The sequence below is a fragment of the Camarhynchus parvulus genome, chromosome 3 (genome assembly GCF_901933205.1).
Source record: "Camarhynchus parvulus chromosome 3, STF_HiC, whole genome shotgun sequence".
NCBI classification, from domain to species: domain Eukaryota; kingdom Metazoa; phylum Chordata; class Aves; order Passeriformes; family Thraupidae; genus Camarhynchus; species Camarhynchus parvulus.
Window position 1 is genome coordinate 1,383,982 of NC_044573.1, and position 12,974 is coordinate 1,396,955.

Below are 12,974 nucleotides of genomic sequence, written 5' to 3' on the forward strand. Positions count from 1 at the left end.
GACAAGCACTAAAAACCAAAATTAGAGCCAAATACTTAAAGGCTGTGAGACTGTTAACAGAAAGTAAATTCATTTGTCTGGTAGAATACTCTTTTTAAAATATTCCACAGTGAAGAGAATTTCTTTTGATTTTGAGACAGCCAAACACAACTACTTCTTGACATTATTGAATAAGAAAATAAAAGGTAGGAATTCTGTTTGGTTTGGGTTGAAAAGCAGAAAGACTTGAGTGTCCTCAACCATTTTAAAAACTGAACAATGTCCAGGCTAAGAAAAAAAATCTATCTCCACACTTGCTTCATCTGGAGAAGCTGAGAAAAAATCAGAGCACAGAGGTGATGGTAGATCTTTCTGTGGTTTGTGAGAGGTGTTTCTGAGGAGAATGTAAGTAATGTAACAAAAAAAATAGGTCTTTGTGAAATATGTAAGGAGAAAATTATTTGTCTTAAGTAACAAGTGAACCCAACAAACTTTTAGGAACAATTAGTCATAGTCCTTAGATCAAGGCACAGAAGTAGAGGGGAGCAGAAATGTTTTGCATTTATGATGCTTTAGTGGAACTGCCTACCCAAATGTCAAATAACGAACATGATGGGTTTAATAGTGAAATGATTTTCTGGCTTCACTTTGGCTCCATATTAATTCACAAATACAAAGAAAAAATATCTACATAGGAAAAACCTAATAAGGGGAGAACAGTGAGTGATATTTCAGTACCCAGAAAGGCAGCACTCAGCTGGTGTGCTAGGTACTGAGAAAAATCCCAACTGGTTTGGGAGGCTGGTAAATGATCAGTGACTGAATGGAGCTCTCCAACCATCTCCCAAGAGGGACCAGGAACACTCCCTGGAAAAGGAGATTGCAGCTCTTAATGAGAAAATATTTGTCACATGTTTTGTGAAGAGAGAAGAGACCAAAAGCAAAACCTGAGGGTATGAAAGAGGGGGATGATCCTGTGCTTGTTAGGAGAAACTGGTACTTCCCAAGAGGTTCAGATGTGAGGCAGGCTCCTACACACTGCTGTTTCATGTTCAGCCTGTGTGGAGTTCTCTGCTGCTGGCAGTGCACAAGTTTCCCTTTTTGGTAGCATTGCCACAAAGTTGTCTCCAGTGAGCTCTTGGAGGCTTAAACCCACTGAAGGGTGTGTAGAAGAGGGCATCATTCTCCACAGGATACGCAGAAACCACTCAGGAGGTTTGGAGAGGCTTCAGCCCTGGTTTGGGATCTCAACAGCTCAGATTAAGACATGCATTTTTAGCACTAAGTTCTAAAGAAATCAATCTGCTTCAAAGTGGCCAGGTCAGTGAAAGAGCCTGTGATGTTTTCTGGACAGCTGACAGACCACACTGAGGCTGGACATGCAGGGAACAGGGTTCTCCTAAGGAAAAAAACCAATATCCTTCTGGAAAAGCCCACCTTGAGCAGGTTTGGCTGTGCTGGGAACATCTTTGCCAGGAGAGCCTGGCAGTTTAACTCAGCAGAGGAGAGCACAGAGGTGGCTCAGCAGATGGCAGGAGTCAGCCGAGGGCTGGGAGAACATCTGACCTTTCTGGTCAAACTGAGGAGGAGGAGGAGGTTACTGTAGCTTCAGGACAGATTTTCCTCTCTCTCTCTCTCTTGCCTGTCAGTCCTTTGAAGCAGAGACCTGCTACTTTTTGAATGTTTGGAGCGTGCACACAGGCTGGAGAATCCAGTAAGTAAATAATAGGAGCCATAAGTCAGTGCACTGAAGCTGAGGAGCTGTGAAAGACATGATCTGTTTTCTTGTGACCTCCACCCCTCGCTGTGACTCCGGGACGCGTTATTGTGTTTTATTTGCTCTAGGGGCCAAGTCAAACAAATAGCTCTGGAACTGGTAAAAACTCCACCCCCATTCCCCAGTTTTTCAGGTTGAGCATGAAGCTTGTCTGTCTTACTGGGAATTTCTGAACATAAATAAACAGACACTTAGAGTAACTTGCCTTGATAAATGGGCAGTGTAGGTTGGGCCTGCTGGATATGCAGGCGACTCAAAGATGAAGCAGAGCTGGGGAAGTAGGCAGGAATGGCTCTGCTTTTCTTGGCTTCTCAAATGGTTTTCAGGCTGAAATCAAATACTTGAGTGCATGAGGAAAGCTGGCTTCTGAAGTCATGATTTTGCACTGAACCTCACTGTAAGGATATCTCTTATAAAGCTTCTTTTGATGTGGAAATTTGGCTCCAAACCACACTGAAGGCCATTATAAATAACCACTTCATCACAGGACACACAGAAGTTGGCTTCCTTGAACACTCCTAGAAAGCAAGCCTAACCTTATTGAGCCATAACCTCAGCTAGTGTAAATCAGGGAAGCTCCATTGACTTCATTAGTTTACTCTGATTTACACCAGCTGTGACTGCAGCCCACAATACAGCAAGATATGTCAGCTTTTAAATTCTGTCACTGGGTGTTGAACAAAACTGGTTTTAAAACAAGACTGGCAATCCCAGATTTAGATCCTAATGAGATGCAGCATTGTAATTGTTTCACGATGCTTATATGCTCCATTTTGTTTTCATTTTTGCATTGCTTCTGTTTTTCTTATCTCCTGCCAAACAGAGGAAGAGTACCACATATGTTCATAACAAAGATGTTTTGCTGCATCGAGAACACATCCTCCAGATGCAAAATGCCTTTGTGCTCTAGCTCAGCTTCTTCCTTTGCATAGGTACATGGGTTATGTGCCAACATAAGAGCAGCCCTGTGTTTCCCCAGGGCCTGGGGCTCTGGAAAGGGGCACCCAGAGGCTGTCCCAGGGGAACTTCAAAGATCTGATTCCCCCTTAGGGATATCCAGCTCCTAAGGTGGCTCATTTGAGGTGAGCAGGATGAGTTGTGCCCGAGAGCACCCTGACAGGACTGCCCTGAGACCATCAATACTCTGCCACAGTCCTGCAGGGTGCTCGGGTAATTAACCACACTGAGTAATCAGCTGGCACCTCTGTAGTGTAGAAGGCTGGGAGGTGCATACAGATGGATATTCAGCCAAAGGGAAGACATTCATATAACCAGACTGACAGTGATTAATATTGGTGATTACTTTATGACAGCAGCAGCTGTAGGTTCCAGTCAAGATCAAGGCAGCACTGTGCTCTGCAGAGATGCTTTTCTGCAGGCAGCAGTCTCTGCTCAACAAGAGTCAGAAGGGTAAACTGACAGGCAGAGGTAGAGAAAGCCTCTCTCTAAAATGGGGAAAGAAACAAACAATTCCCACAGCTAAGGCCTTTAACTTTCCCTTCAATTACCCTTATTTGCTGTTCTTCCTAAGGCAGGTAACTCTGGGGTGGACAACACACACCACAAAGACTCAACAACCACGGGGAAGGTCCACAGGCAAACAGAGCAGAGGTGGTTTAGGAGAACTGAAGCTAGTGGATTTTAAACACTTAGTTGTCATTAAAAAGGTTCCTGCAAAGCAGGTATTCACCATAAGGTTTATTTCATGTGAGATGAGTCTCATGTTTGAGAGCAGTCACCAAGACTTCAAAGGAAGATGAGAAGACCCTACAATAAGGTGACATGACATAAACTCAGCTGTTACACAAATTCAGGATGGGTGTTGTGCACATCTCTACTCCATGGTCAGCAAATTAGTTCAGCATGTTCTGTTACCAGACCCAGAAACCTAGCATGGGTGTGAGATAAACAATCTTCCTAACGCTGATCAGAGATGGGAATTCAAACAGCAGGATCATCTCCCATATCTAAGCTTCCTTCCTCTGGGTCTGTACACATATTCTATCAAAGAGAGAGGCTGAAGAGTGTAGGTGGAGGGTCTTAGTGACAATTTGCATTAAAATTGTCACTGACTTAGGAGTTACATGTCTGCAGCTTTCCTATTAGGTAGTTAAGAGCAGCAAAAATTACTGAATTTGGTATAAATTCCTTTTGGCAAGCTGATGTCTCTACCCAAGAGCCTGGAAGAATTAAAGAAGTGCCCTTCATACAAGAAACTCCACTGGCAAGCTCTTTGAAAGAGTTACAAACAGAGAAATGTATTTTAGGAAAAGGGAACTTGTGCTTTCCTGAGACTGTGACCAACAGAATATATCTGCAATTAAAGAGTAACAGTTGGCACTAATCCACCTCATTTCCTTACTGCCTGCTGGAGAGTTTGTCCCAGAGCTCCTAATGCATGGCTGCAGGACTGGGGGCTGCAGCACCAATCTCTTGGCTCTGACACCTCACTGCATGCCGCATGTTTTCTGCTGTGCCCACAACGGTGACGTCCTTGCATGGGATGGCACAGGGAACCTGGGAAGAGAAGGATGGGTGAGACTTCTGGGCAGAGCCTTTGTCCTTTGGAAAGAGTTGGACATGAGGTATGGACAGGTGTGAATGTTGCTGGGGTGTTTTGGTGAGAAGGTAAGAGTTAATTTTCATTTTTCAAGAGCCCCCTACCTGGGATTAAAGTTAAAGGTTTGCCAGATGGGACAAGGGACCTGCTTAGGTGGGGCTTTGGTGGCCTGTGGTGCTTCAGCAGCACTTTATGTCAGCAGAGAAAGCACTGACTCTTGTGGCAGAGAAACCCAGTCCCTGGTTCCCATACACCATCCACAGCCATGGTAAGGAATCTAAAGAGGAGACTGGCAAAGACCTTCAAGTGAACCTACAGGCTCAGTTCTCCCTACCTTCCCAAGAGACACCAAAGTTTTCATACATTTCACTGGAACTTTTGTGGATATCCCATCAGGTTCATAGTATTTGAATTGGTGGGACTTGCAGCTGTCATGTGAGGTGCTTGATGATTGCTTTTTTCAGGAATTTTGAGGCCACAGCTGGAGGAAAGCGGCGAGTTCTGTGGCAAGGCTGCTGTGGTGATTGTTCTTAGTTTGGCAAGGCCTGTGCAGTGACCTTCTAAATGCTGCTGGTATTTCCCAGACAAACTTGCCCTGTTACAGAGCTGGTGCTGAATCATAGAATGCTTGGGTTGAAAGGGACCTTAAAGCTCATCAAGTTCCCACCCTCCTGCCATGGGCAGGGGCATGTTCCACTAGACCAGGTTGCTCAGAGCTTCACTCAATCCATCTTTTGTGAACGGAAAGATGAGCAGTCGCAGTACATCACATGCATACTTTAATATATAAATAACCCAAATAGATTATGATCTCTGTACTTTACTCTCTGTGTTATTTATCCATAAACTATACCTTAAACAGATTTGGTCTCCCAACCTTTGCTTTTTGTGTGCTCCCTGCTAGCAGGCTGAGAGACATCTCTGATAGCTCCAGCTCCAGTTTGTTCTGGGTATTCAGTGGTGCCAGAGACACTGGGAAGACCTCCTGGCACCACTGACAGTCCTTCTCCTGTTAGTCTAGGGACTGACACTTGCAAGTAGTTATGTGTAGGTTTGTAACTGCTGCATAACAGACTACAAAAACACACCCAACCGAAATAATTCACTGGCATGCTAGTAAGCATCACCCCAGACAGCTCAACCATCTGTGTGCTCTGCTTTTTATCTGTTTCAAGTGTGTTGGGTTTGGGTGTACATGTCCCCTCTGCAAGTATAAAACCATGCTTTTGATCTATTGCAGAAAGGCCCTTTTACCATAAAGATTAAAAGATAAAGAAAATTATTCCTTTTTCCATTATTGCTCTGAAATGGATGGGATCATATTTTCAAGTTATTATAGAGGATGTAGACCACATCCAGCCCCCTAACTCATTAATTTGTGTTGCTGTTTACTGATGTGTTTGGAAATCTTCAGAACTATGTGATGAGCAAAGATGTTGGCTGCAACATAAAGTGTGTCTCAGCCAACACTGTGGCTGCTGCCATGATTTCTAGAGCTGTGGTTGTAGCACAATCATTCCATTCTGAATTTGTGCACTGGATCATTTACTTTGGAGGATTTTTGTTGCCTCTGAGAAGCTTTTTGGTTATTAACACAGGAAAAGCAATATGTGTATTAGTAGAAATATTAATACATGGGAATGCATGATCCTAAGTCCATTCCAGCATGTGATTTACATCTGTGCAACAAAACTTTACACATGTGTCTGGCTAAGGGGCTGCCTGTTGATCTCATGTGTAATGTGTGTAATGTGCACAGCCCAATCAGCTCCCAGTTGTTTGTGGGAGCAGAGGAGCCACACTAAGGTGTGTATTCAACATCTGCCTTTTAAGTTTTCCTGCCCTGACCGTGACTTTTTGGAGTTCACTTTTGTCCTGGTGGTGAACCTGTGTCTGATTTCCCAGAGGTGAAACCTTTATGCCATGCAGGACCCAACACCTCTGCAGTCTTTGCCATTGCAAATATTCCAAGAAGTGTACACAGATCAGTAAAAAGATGGAGTGAGTACTTGGTCTTGGTTTGGAGGTGCAAGTGAGATGATTTTGAGGCTCTTTCATCTCAAAAAAGAACATACAGGGTGCTGTGGCTGAAAGTTGAAGGTATTTAAAACAAAGCATTTTTTTTTTAGCAACAAGGATTATGAGTGTTGGAATGTTCTCAAGGGATGTGGTAGATTGTACTTTGTAGTCTTTAAATGAAATACAATTGTTTTTAGAAGATATCCTCTATTTTGGCTAAAAAATATTGGAGACTTGTTGATTGAAATGTTCTGGTTTTTCATGGTCAAAATGAAATGGGGTGATTACAACATCTTTAAAACTTCCTAAGTCTATCACTTTCCTTTAAGAAGGTGATGTTTTTGGTAGCAATTTTTTTAATTTATGGCTGAATCTATGAGAATAAGACAAGACAGGATAGTTTGCATGACTGATTTGTGCAGCCCAAGCTACAAAAAGGTGTTCCAGTTTCCTGATCCTGAATGGTGCTGAATCTCTTCACCAGGACTTCCCAATGGCTCTGGGCATTTAGGATTTTTAATCCTCTATGAGCCAGTGTTGATACCTTGCTGAATTAGACTCATTAAAGCTCTACTCTGTCACCTTGTTTCTCTGACATCTCTGCTTTTGACTTTGCTGGTGTAGCTACATCAGATACCTTACTGTTTTGCTGACCCACAGTAGATTTGAGAGCATAATTCCAGGCTTTGTGAAAATGGAACATTTCTAAAGCAGCGGCCCCTCACTAATCTGCAGAGAGAAAACATGTATGACAGGCAGTGGGGATTCCATTTTTCAGGATCCAGGGTTTAAGACAGGCTTAAAGGAGTCTTATTAAAAGTGTTTTCCAGTGCATGTGGCTCCTTCTGACAGCACCCAGGTGGTTAAGAAACCAGCATTAAGAATAAAAGCCATTTCTCTTTTCTACACAACAAATGGTTCAAGTGTCTGGTATTCAATTCAGAAAGGAAACCTGCAGCAGTCATGTCCCCTGAAATAAACCAACCAACATTTTGAACTGCCAACACTTCTGTCTATTACGTCAAGGCATCGCAAAGTTTAAAGCATAGCAAAGTAATATATATATATATATTTTTTCAGTAATCCCAGGGTAAATATTAGGTAGACAGCATTTCTGCTTTGCGCATTAAAAGCCCGAATGAATTTGAAAAGCCTGCAAGTGCACTTTGGGGATTTTGGAAAGTGTCGTTTGACCATGAGCTAAGACCAGGAGCTGCCATTTTGCAGATGGGGCAGGAGGGAAAGGCGTTTGGCCTCATTCATAACTTCACAGCTACTGCAAATATCAGCTGATGAATATTTATGTTATGACTGGCAGAGGCCCGAAAGGCAAATGGGGGAGGAGCGGAGGGGGAAGCTTAAGTTAGGAAAATGGTTGTCTGATCTCTGTGGGATTTCTTTACCAACACTTTCCATGCTTGAACAGTAGCTGCTGAATGAAATCATTATGTACTGAGCCCCTGTGCAGGAAAACAAGGTTTGTCAAGACTCCGTTCGTTAGCACCTCGTACTTTGTTTGAACCTTGGACATTTGCTGGGCCCTGTAAAGGGAAGTTTTTTTTCTTTTCAAATACTCCACAGAGTGGATCAGTCTTCTTTTGTTTAGTCATGGTTTAATTAGTATTGTACTTGAATTTTAAAGAAGCAAAAGTGGTGAGCGCCATTCCTCTCCATATAACATAATTTCAAAGTAATGTATTTCTTTATATTTGTATTATCTCAACCACTGAGAGGGGAAAAATCCCAACCTCTTCCTTTTGCCTTCACCAGGCTGTAAATTACCAGCAAGGAACAACTTTCAATAAAGCTTACCAGCATGACTTCAGCACTGGGACGGATCAAGCCCGGGAAGGAAACCGGCTGGAAGAAGGAACCACTGGAAGGCAGCAAGGGCTTAGCAAGGCGATGGTGGCTGCGGGTGGGCGGCAGCACAGGACCCCCACAGCACAGGACCACAGGCTCAGAGGTTTAGGGCTTCATAAAATGCAAGCATAAAGAAATAATGGCAAGCAGCCCGAGTCAGATATACAGAAGAAATAAAAGTGTCCACAACCAGTTGGTGACCTCAGAAAATGCTTCCCCAGGGGCTCTGCAGATTCACCACCCTCTGCCTCAGAGGAATAGGGAAAAAAATGGATTTTGACTACTGTACTCCTTCAGAAAAAATCCCTAAACTTGGGTCTAATATGCCCAATTTCTCTCTGGGTGGTGACGCCTTGCAGGCGTTTCTTATACTATTTATTTAGAGCCACCTCAATGCCTTCATCATCAGGAAAAGCCCACGTGCAAGAAACCACTCAAAACTCCCTCTCAACTTTCTTCTATTCTTTTCCACCCCGTTGGGAGCAAGAAACCACTCAAAACCTCCTCTCAACTTTCCCCTATCCCTTTCCCCCCGCTGCGAGATCCCCGTGTGTCCCATCTCCAGGAACCAGCAGATGGTGCTGCAATACACCAAGTATTTATTTCCCTGGAAAGGGAAAACCTGGGCTAGGTCTACTCCGGGCTGCTCTGGCTATCTCCGGCTACCTCCAGCCCTGAGGGAAACCGCTTCCCGCCTACCTCACGGCAGCCCGGTGCAATTGCAAGCGCAGCCGGCGCAGCTCCGCTCCTTGCCGATGGCGGGCGAATGTCCCCATCGTTATTTCCGAATATCCGGAGAAGTTTCTGGTGGAAAGAGGTCTCTGGGACTGAGGGGAAGGAGTGTGGGGAGGGGTTTGGGGGCGGCAAGGCAGCCATGAGGCCCCGGCGCTTTGGCCTCACGGTGAGGGGTTTGGCGGGCTCCCCTCACGGAGGGCCGCCATGTTTGACTCGCTCCCCGCCACTTTCGTCGGTGGTGGGTTTGTGTCCGCGGCTTGGAATGGAGGTGCTTGGGATGTAAAAAAAGTCCAGTTTTCCCCATTTTTTTTAAATTTTTTTTTTTTTTTTAAATCTCAGCCGCCCAAGAAATAATGGTGAATTTGTGTCCACCCCTGCTGCCAGCCCAGCGGGAATCTTGTGGTGCTTCCCCTCCTCTCAGAGTGCTGAGGGCCCACCCAGGTGCTGCCTCCATCACCTGGCTCCAGCCTCTGTGGTGAAAATAGTGAGGAAAAGCCTCCCAAAAAAAGGACAGGAGTGAGACACAGGCAATTTTGACTAAGGTGCAGAAATACATGCAAGGACCATGAGCAAGTAGGGCATACTCATGTGCAGGGGCTCTGTAAAACATGGCGGGGTGACCTAGGACCAGTGTGGATATGGTGCCTTATTATTTATAGAAAAAGTTATGTGGGAAAAAGGCAACTTCTTGAAACATTTAATGTTTATTTGTGAGATTGTCCCACCAGCACCTGTAAATCAATGGTGTCCCATGAGGAGAAGGGATTGAGGAGCTGCTCACCAGCACTCAGCAGGGAGGGAAGGCACAAATAGGGAGGCACAGATTAGGGAAAGGATGTAGGACAACCCTGTGCAGCTGCTTTTGTTATACCACTGAACTGTGAAGTTGAAAAATGATTTAAAAAGCAAGAGATGTGCCAGGAGTACTAGTGTGTCCTGCTTATGGACGCTTGGGGTATTCTGTGCAAATTGGACTTTCCCCCCCTCTGTTTTTTTGAATGGCTTAAAATTGCTGAAGTGGAAGGGAAGAGCAACAACACGCTTGGAGTGTGGAGCCTTTTCCCTGATCCCTCTGGCAGCAAACTGCAGCAGAGTGACCTGAGGACAGAAGCAAAGTCCCACTGCTCTCATCTCTTCATTGCTGTAATCCAAAACATTGAGGTTATTTCAATGTGGAGGCTGCACATAAAAAGGGTCTCAGTCTTTGGGGATTTTTTTTTTTTAGTTAAAAAAATTAATAACCAGGTGGGACGAGAAGGATAACCTGTGTATGATTTACTGGACAGCAGGGGAGCAAGTGGAGGGGTCTTGATGGAGCTGGAGCGATTTGCATCCAGGGAATGTGGGGCTGTATCCAGAGGTTTGCTCACTGATGCTCCACAGGCTGCAGTTGCAGCTCCTGGGACTGAGACAGCCCACATTCTTTTCACAAGTTAATAGCAAAACTTTTCTTTTCACTGCAGGATTATTTGATCATTGTGAGTCGTGTGTGTGTGTTTGTGTGTGTGTGGAGGCTTCTGGTTGGGTTTTTTATCTGCTCAGTAGCTTTTTGGGAAGGTGACCCATTTGTTTCTAATCAAAAGCACCTAGGAAAACCTGCTCCATAAGAGAGGTTATTCATCTCAGTGAGGTAAAAAGGATGGAAAGACAATTACTGTGTTTTGTGACTAACACAAAATGTGACTCAAAACATTAAGCAAGAGTGCTGCTGACATGATAGCCTCATCCCCTCAACTTGAATCCAGTCTGAAGCATCAGGCTGAAACATGAAGTAGTTCCCCTCAAGCCAGGCTGCTCTGGCTTTGCATCCATAGACACTGAAGTTAGTCCATAACCTAGAGAAAAAAGTGATGTTTAAGCAGCTCATTCCTATTACAAACAAAATTGGGAGAGCTGTAGTCTTTGTGTTTTTATTTAGCAGGTAGAAGGTCGATTTCATAAGCAGCCTCATAGAGTCACGGCCTGCAGCCCTGGAGGCTCCTGCTGTGGCTCAGGCAAAACCTGCCAAGTAATCTCACCTTTTCCTCCTTGCCAGACTCTGCTTTGCCATTCTTGGATTTGATGTATGATGCAGATTTTCATTTCGTCTCTGTGTGGGGATGGATGCTGGTGTTCCTTTTGCAGGATAAGGTGGCTATGAGTGGGTTTTTGTGTCCTTTTGCAATGTGTCTGTACATATCTCTGCTCCAAATGGTTTGAGGAGCTGGAAACCAGAGTGTGAAAGAATGGGTCCTTGCAGGAGCTCCTTGTGCAGGGTCTGTAGAATCATAAAAAGGTTGAGAAGGACCTTAAAGACCATCTCAACCCACCCCTCCTGCCATGGGCAAGAACACCTTCCACTAGACCAGGTTGTTCAGGATCACATCCAACCTGGCCTTGAGCACTTTGAGAAGGTGAGCTCTGTGCAATCGAACAAATAATTTAACTTGTCTCATTAATATTTCAGAATACAGCTGTCAGAGTGACAATAAAAATAATTATTCTGTGAGAAAATTGGAAAGTTATGGGAGATTTAGTGAGTGTCCCAGAGGACTTGAGTTTATTTTCAGTGAAGCGTTAGTAGCAATTTCATTTGCCATATGAAGTGAGGTGATTCTTCTTTTGGAACTGTCAATGTTCTCTCGGGTGCAGTGATGCGCGAGTGTGGGTGATACTCTTGATACTCTGTGTAATCTGGGTGATGCTCTTGATATCCTGTATAGGAAGAAGCACAACTGTTGCAGATACTTCCAAGTCAGATTTTAAAAGGATGCTAATTACAGAAATATCTTTCCTTCTTCCTGAGCTTGCCTCTTCCTTCCCTCATGCTTCACATTGATGGTTTTGGGACCTGAGCTCAAGCACGGAGCTGCCTCGTTTCTTCAGGTGGAAGATCCAGAAGGACACAAACCTTTAGGTAGGCAAACATTGATTGTGCTGGGGAAACCACATGGCAGCATTTTGGAGAAAGTGCCTCTGGAGGGTGGGGGCTGGATCATCCTGCCTGTGGATTAAAGGGATTGTGGTGTGACTGAGGCAAACCAAGGGCGAGTGAGCCCACCCGTGAGCTGATGTTCCCTGGAAAAGAGTGGGACTGGATCACGCTTGTGTCAGAGCCAGCCACAGGATGTAGCTCATATTTGTGTGACTCTCGTAGCATTGTGCTGCATTGCGTGATGTTTATTTAGTGAAGAATCATTTCCCAAAATACAGCCCTACCATGTTTTGCAATAGGGTGGCAAAAACGGCTTTGTTTGTCAACTATGGGGTGTACTGTGGATGGTGAATGATTCATTGCCCAGCAGGCGAGAATTTAATTTGTAAGAAACGTCTGTAGTTTAGCTTTAAAAAAACCCCTCTATTTTATGTTCCAAATTCTGGTGAGAATGATAATAATTTGGGTGAACTTCCAGAGGTGGTTCAGGTAAGTGGTAGATTAGGCTTCTAACACCTTGCCAGATTTGGCCATAGTTCTGTGCAGTTAATTGAAAAGAAAAAATAAATTTTAGCCGTGATTTTGTTTCTGATTTCAAGGAGATTTAATTTTATACCGTGCTTTGAGATGTGATGTGCACAATTGTTACCCCTGAAATTGGACAAAAGCAAAGCAGATGAATTTTGGTTTTCTTCTGGAAGTCCGTGGACTTTGGGAGATCACAGTATACCCTCCCATCCAGGAGAGTCTCATGTGGTTTGAGGTTTTATTGTAGACTTTTTCTACATCTGTACTCAGGGTAGATTCATGTTGAAGTGGAAGCCCAGCAAGGCCACAGCCAGGTGTTAGGATGTGGCATGGGTGACTCAGTAGGTGGTACACTTCCTTCTCCACCAACATTGAATAAGTGTCCTTTGTGGTAGTGGATGGGTCAGCTCCTGGCTGACATGGAGAAAAACAACGTCACTGCTAAGGCTTTGGTTCTTGTACAGCAAAGTCCCCTGTCCTCTGAGAAGCACAGATTTTATTCAGGCTGTTCAGCTGTGATGTGGCCGGGCTTTGTGGCTCTGGGAAGTGACAACTGGATTAATTGTACCATCCACAATTCCAAGGCCCCTGGTACTCCA